The sequence below is a fragment of the Nesoenas mayeri genome (assembly GCF_963082525.1).
Source record: "Nesoenas mayeri genome assembly, chromosome: 7".
Classification (NCBI taxonomy): domain Eukaryota; kingdom Metazoa; phylum Chordata; class Aves; order Columbiformes; family Columbidae; genus Nesoenas; species Nesoenas mayeri.
The window spans coordinates 38,052,240-38,059,891 of NC_137551.1; positions in this window are offsets into that span (position 1 = coordinate 38,052,240).

A 7,652-nucleotide genomic window follows, 5' to 3' on the forward strand; every position below is an offset into this window, starting at 1 on the left:
GTTAATTAAGTATACTACTAACAATCCTAGTTCTTGATTTACATTTGGCAGTAATAAAATCTCATCTTGAATAAAATGTTCTGCGGGGCTTTTTTAAGGGGTTGTGATTTTTGTTTTCTCACTCTGTGTGTCATAGCGAGTGCAAAATAAAAGGCAAGTGCCAGCCTAAACTGCTAGTGCAGGTCCAATGGCTCTTTGCTTTGTCCTCAGCTGACTCTATTGTCTGAAGTGTATGTGGGAGTGGATGGGGGAGCAGCTCAATGCCGCTGGTCCTGCTGCTGTTCGTGCTGTTAATGGGATGTGCATCCCGTGCCAAGAGTTTTCCCAGGACAAAGAAATCTTAATGAAACATCCCAGTGAATCCTAACCCCTGAAAAGCCGCTCAGAATTAAGGCACCATCTCCCCATCACCCCCAGCCCTCAGCCATAGCCAGGCTGCACTCGCTACCCTGCTCCGGGCACAAACCCTTTGTCCCTGGTCCCTGCTCCCATTCCCTCCCCTGTAGGCACCTCATTACCCATCTCACCACCTCCTGTCTTCCTATTAACTCTCCTCTTGGCTTTTCACACCCCTAATATCATAGCTATTTATTCCATGTTAAATTATTTTTATTAAAGTAACATCTGGGTCCCCTCGTACTAGGTCTTACATATCTATAGGAACCTTCAGAGCTAAAAGTAGGAGAAAACAAGGATTCCCATCTATGTTTTAAGGAGGAGAAACTAAAGCTCAGGGACAGGTTGTTTCAGGCCAGTTGCTTCTACGGTGCTGCACAGTCTTCAGTTGTCTACTATAGAGCAGCCCATGACCTGTGTGTTGCTTGTAGAGTACAAGTAGTAGTGGTAGTAACAATAATAATAACAATAACAATAATAATAATAATAACAATAATAATAATAATAATAATAATAATAATAATAATAATAATAATAATAATAACAATAATAATAATGTGGGTTTCTTTTCTCTGCCGTCTGCTTCTAAAAGTCCAGGAAGTCGCAGGTTGTTCCCGTGTCCTTCCAAGGTCTACTTTCTGCCTTGTGAGCAAGCTACAGGTGTGAGTCACAAAACTAGATGAAAATGTAACTTTTGAGGAGTGCAAAGACAATTCTATGTTCATAATGCATTTGTTTTGAGATAAACTGGTGAAATTGCTGGCTCTTGAGGCAATTACTAGAATTTCTAGAGGTATTTTATCAGAAGAGCCTTTATATCTTCCGCAAAGATCAAGAAGGACTCATGGTAATGCTGGGGATGGTATGAAGTTTGGTTGTTCACATCAAGATTTTGTATACATAAAATCCCATCGCCTCTTAAACTAATACTCCATACATTAAATAGGGAGCATTAAGGGTAATGCATTTTGAGAAGCAGGCTCCTGACCTACATTTCTGCAGTGGAACTTGCCCATGGGTATTTCCACTTTAGCCTACCTCTAGGTTCAATATCTTTGGTTTCTTGGCATCTGCTTTCAAGGTTTACATAGACTTGAGTTCTACTTAATTAATATTTTAAACCTGCGCCTCTGCCTTGATGAGAAAACGATTCTTTCCAAATGCTGCTAATGTGTTACTTCCATTTGAAATTTTGTCTAAACAAATGGCTCAGTGCACATTAATCTCTTATGTTTCCAAATCTTTTTGTAGCTCTCCATCTTCAGCAACTTTGGCATAGAGGCTGTATATGTGAAATTTAATTCACCAAACTCATCTGCCTGTGGTAGCATCTCTGTTGCCCTGACTACCCTTTTCAGAGCATTTGCTACTGAAACTAGTAAGATAGTTGCTTACATTTTAACAACTCTTTGAAAATGATCATTATCAGAATATATCATTATGGGTGAGGTACCCTGTTTTGCATCTGCCTGTTGATATTTACTTCATGTAACAACAGTATGTGCCCAGTTAATGGCATATTGCATCTCAGGAAATGAAAGAAGTTTTGAATAAATAAATAATGGCTTGCTGACTACTGAGTCTCATGGCTTTGGTAATGTGCTGTGCAAGAGAAAGTAAATAGAAATCTCCTTCTGGGCATTTCCAAACATCAAAATGCCCTCTGCATTTTGTAGTGGTTAAATATACAACCCCATCAGAAGCCTTGAGTTGTCTGTTTAGATGGCCATGCAAATGAATATCACAGATATTACAGTAATCATAGGAACTGCAAGGAAACAAATACTGTTGTTGGAGGTGGAGGATTTTTAATGCAAAATTCTGGCAATGCAAGGAATGTGTTTAAAATATGTGACATTGAGTTGCTTAACGATAATTTGTATTACTGACAGCTGTGAATGTTTGTGGGTGACTTTTGGCAAACAGTATCTTCTGCTTGAATTTTATATGTGTGTTGACCATGTCATGTTGTGCTGAGCCATGAGACAGGGTGAACCTGGCCCAGGCTCTAAACCAAACCATTCTGTATGAGGACCTCAGAAATCAGAGCAGACCTCATGGGAGGGCAGATGCGAAGAGGTGGTGGATTGAGACCATTTGCCACCCTTCTAAAATCATGTCTGATTCCATAATTAACCTGAGCTTCAGCTGAAAAGTTACACTTGTAGAAGGAAAAGAATGGAAACCGTGAATCCTGGTGGTTTCGGGGCAGCGTTTTGTTTAGCTTGATGTGGCTGGCTTGGGTGGAGACCATCATTAGACATGAAGAAATATACCACCTCCCACTGAGACGGAACACAGAGACACGACCGGTTTGCAAATCTCGTTGCTGAATCATTTTCACAAACTATGGCTTAGGTAAAAGACAGAAATCTATCAAATGTTGTACAGATTAACTTATCACCTAGTTAAATGGGCTGTCAGTCGGGGCTGCCTGTGCTTGGCAGGGTGAATTCAAATGCATGCAAATTTCCCTGGTGGCTGACGAGCCACGATGGTGGAGCTGTCAACTGATGACATGTGAAAATACATTAACATTGTTTAAAATATATTTGAAAGGGATAGCTCATATTTTGATAACATTTTCACAGGCAAATGATTTGTATGAGATCTGAAATACTGACCGCATAATTTATGCCGGGAAGATTTTTTTTTTTCTTTAATAGTAACTCTTCAGATACGTTTTATGCTTAAAGGAAGCCCCCAAACAATTAACGATCACCACACAAACCAGTTCGAGTCCCATGTGCCACCATTGTACGGAGTCACTGTTCCGATAGCCTCACTTGTCACTTCCACTTGATCTTACCAGAAGTGATTAGAAACTTCAAAAGAACCAATTACACAGGCCATTGTGTTATAGACCTGGCGCTTTCTTTAAAGCCTTGTGCTCCTCCCTGTGTTTGGACTCTCCATGTTTAATTTCTCTTATTTACAAGACAGATTTCTACACTTAATGAGAACATCAGAAACAGAAAAAATAAAAGCTCCATATTACTTAGCTTTCATTAACTCTTTCTTTTAGGGTTTAGTGACTTCTCAACTGCCCCCCCTCCCCCATTAATAGACCGGGTAGACATGTAGTTTGTGATGGTCACTTCATGTGTTTCCAGTTACACCAGCTACCGTTTTAATACGTGGCCTTGAAAGGTGGAAGGAAGATGCAGCTCACTGCAGAGAAAGGTCGTAGGATGTGAACAAGCGTTGACTGAGCTGTGTGATAAGGAAAACATTTGAAGCATGTGATTCAAGATTCATCCTTTAGTCTCGAATCTTCAGGGGTGAAAGGGGAGAACTTAGCACAGTCTAAAAACAGCAGATCTCACAGTTCAGCAGTCAACCATGGCGTCTGATACATGAAAAAAATTACTTATGCTGTCAGCTTCCATTATTTACATGATCTTTCTATGGTTGAGCCGTGACTGTGGATGTGCAATTCAGCTAGAAAAATTGCGTATTTACACAGATGGGTGCTGGCATGTGACCAGGGCTTAAGCAAAATGCATGGTTGGAGGTAGAAATCAAATACAGAGAGTGGAGAATCTGTTTTTGAGGGGTTTGGTTACAAGGTACAAATGTTTACAGATGCTTATATGTACGAAGGGTTCTTTTGGAAAGATGATTCTTAGGAAAAGGAAGGTATTGCAAACAACTCTGGATGTTTGCTCTCATTGAATTCCTAGGGTGTCTGTATACCGAGTTTCAGAAGATGCTTCAGGGTATCTCTACTTCTTGTTTTATTTGGGAACTAGTAGCAAGGACAAACGTGATGTTACTATAGTCAGAAAAGTTTGACAATAAGGCTAAAAAAATGTTTTCATAGAATAGTGGAAGCTGATTGTCAGTTTATCAGTAAACTGATTTTCTTCTGTGCATTATAAAGCTGAGTCGGTGGATTCTGGGCATAACTGCTTGCCTTAGAAACCCCTCAGAGTGGAAACCTGGAGATGAGAGATGAAGTCCCTCACCTTTCTAGTGACCATACGACGCTCTCATAAAACCCTCCCTCCGTTGCTGGCTGTTTCTGGGGTTTGCCTTTTGAACGCCACCTTCTCTATGTGCATAAGGGCTATAAACCATTTCAGTAACATGCTGACTCGGTTCCTGCTGAGAAGTTTATGGAGAGGGAGTCTTCTAGCCCTGGCAACCTGAACCTGGAGACACTGCAGATGATGGGAAAGCTTACCAGGTTTCAAATGGGAAAGGAGCTTCTGTTGCAAAGTGTACGTAAAACTTGGCATTTTAGCGTGATTATCTTGATAATGAAGAGTAAGGTGAGGTTTTTGTAATTATGTCAGTGGCGTCAGATGACATCATCTCTACCGAACTTTCAATGTGAGCTGAAATCTTTGGCCTGTTTTTGATCTATGAAGTTCAAACACCAATAACATGTCAGAGGTGTGGATCTCGGTGCTGCAGGGCACGGGTGATGGAGAAAAGGAGAGATAAAGGCAGGGAAAAAAGGAATAAGGAGACGGGGCCATGCCATCAGAGAGACCGCCAAGAAGGGCAACAGGTTCTCTGTTGATATTAGTGGCCTGTGGTTAACTTGCAACAACATGTATTTCACATTAAAACACCATAAAATATTTGTAAGTGTGTTTATGCCTTCCTTTAGGGTGTGACTCTCCCTCTCTGAAGGAGGAAAAGTGTCCTCGTGGGTCGCCAGGTATTTAACATGTGGAATAGGTACAAAAAATCCATTTAACTTGTTGGTGAATCAATTACATTTCCCTTGGGGGTGCTATGATGTGTAAACCCTTTCCCTCAAAAAGTGTGTTTTCTCCACAGTTATGCACATTTTCCCTCTGCTGTTTCCTAGCCTGGTTAAACTCTGTTCGGTTTTATAAACTGGGAAAAAGAGCATAGAAACTCTTGCTCACGTGTAAGCAATTTCTTACGAAAAAGAAGAATAAAAGGCCTGGAGGTTTTGTACTGCTAAGGAAGGCAAGTAGAGCTGGGTTTCCCCAGAGACAGCTCATTCAGTAGTTGTTCTTGTATATTGGGAGAGAAAAAAACCACTGAGCAACCTGTGGTCACTTTTAACAACATAACAATTCTGATCACAGCTGCACTGGCCTGAAACAGTTAACAGCAAAGCAAGCCATGCAAAAGAAAAGGAATAAGAAAAACTCAATGCCTCAACTTTAAGCCCCCCAGCTCACAAGCCACTGTCAGCACATCCCTTCTCCATCAGGTCCGCCTTGCCAGCAGCAGTATATAAGCGAGGAAGGCGAGTGACAGTATGGCTGTAATATAAAGCGGGCCTCCACCTCCCTCTGCATACTTCTGCTAATTGCTTTTCCCATTACATGGCCTGTTCTACCCCTCGGTGTATAAATTACGCTTGTTTTGTGCTGCCGCGAATGTCAAGTCATTGTGCTACTTTGCTTTATCACTTCTGTCCACTTGCAGCAGTTTCTGGCTGTCTGATGCTCCTGCTCTCCTCTTGGCATGGTTTGTGCTGCTCCCAGGCGCCTGGGAAAAGTTGCTGCAATGGGCAAAATCCACTTTTCCTCTCTGGAAAATTGGCTTCTTGAACTAAACCCGTCTCTGAAGCGCTTTCCATGTTCTTGTGCATTTTTCCATGCCCATCACCATCCAGGAAGAAGAAAACGCTCTCCCTGGTTCAGGCAACATCTCTCTCTGCCATGGAGCTTTTTGGGATGGGTGCATCATAGAGATCATCCCTTTTGCACCCATTTTCTACCAAATAGAGCTCTTGGACAGGACGTTTCAGTTCACTGTGACTCCAGACCTTCCCATCATGGGAAGGTCCCCACTGAAGTCTCATAACTTTAAGCACTAGTTGTGGTTTTTGCTGCAGGCTGCCCAGGTGCTTGGCACGACAAAGCCCACATGATATCTGAGATATCTCAAGTGAACAACTTAATTTGACCAGATATTTTGCCCAGGTATGGAAATTTTGTTGTATTAGACTTCCTCCCCCCCACCTTCTTTTTTTCTTCAAGATGATTATAGATAATAAAGTAGGATGCAAAAGTCTTCATTAAAAATACATTTTGTAAAATTGAAACTTAAGTGTCAGGTTTTTCTAGCAGTCTGTCAAATTCTTGACAATTAAAATAGCTGGTTTTAAAAATTTAATGAGACACAATAAGGACTAAATGCACAGGAAGATTACTCATTCTTAGGATAAAGCAGAAACATAACAAGTCCATTATATTTCCTTACAAAAATGTCCCATTTGTAAAATATGCTATAATCTATTTTTAATTAAATTAGTATATGCAATTTATTACCTGAGTTATATTTATTAATATTTAATATTTAATTTCAAATTAATTATCCAAGTGAAGGAGTACTCAGCTGTGCTGAAGAGACTCACAAAGCAGCAAGCGCCCTGTGCCAGCCGAAGGAAACACATTTGTGCGGCAGGTAAACCTGGTGTGTGCAGCTGGCCTGGGCTTTAAGGGAATGATGGCAAAAAAACCCATACAGCACAAGTTTTGGGCACAGTCACCCTCCTGTATGGAAGTGTGGACTCACTCAGGAGATGAATGTATCACAAATTCACAAACTGGGGAAGTATTTTCTGATATTTCCTCTCCAACGTCAGCATCTCGTGTGATCAAGATCCGACTTCCCAAGGTTGCATCTTCCATCCCTTTGCTGGGCAGTTTGCCCCAGGTGTATACTGTGGGGAGTTTGGCTTTAGATTTCCATAGTATGGGGTTTCTTTTTTCTCCTGCTTGCTTTGATGAGCAAAGAAGTAGCAACTCCAATATTTAAAGTATGATCCCTGAGTTGGCATCCAACCTGTCATCATGCATCATCCTGGGCTCTTGGCAAACACAAGCAGACATCATCGCATTGGTTACATCTGGGTCATGTTTTCAAGGTTTTCTTCACCAATATGACAGCTAGAGAGTGCTGGTTGTTTTATTATTTGTGAGCGCCTGGAGACCCCAAAGTTAGGGCATCCTCTCCTGAAGGCACCAGCAGCTCTGCCCCATCTCCATGTCTCATGGTGCACAACCAATTTTCTTGCCCTTGTTCTCTATTTGTTGACTTGGATGATCTTCTAAAACAACCAGCTTCTGGTTTGCAGCACTTAAGCCTTGTTGGGCTTTCAGGTGAATCTCCTAAGGAACCTCTTATTTTTCTCTTCCAGTTTGGCACTTACTGGTTTCAGTAGCTCTTTGCTAAGGTGACTAAACAGATATCTTGTTTCCAGCCATATCTAATTCAACAGGAACTGTACCACAGGGGATATGTGGAAGTATAATGGAGTA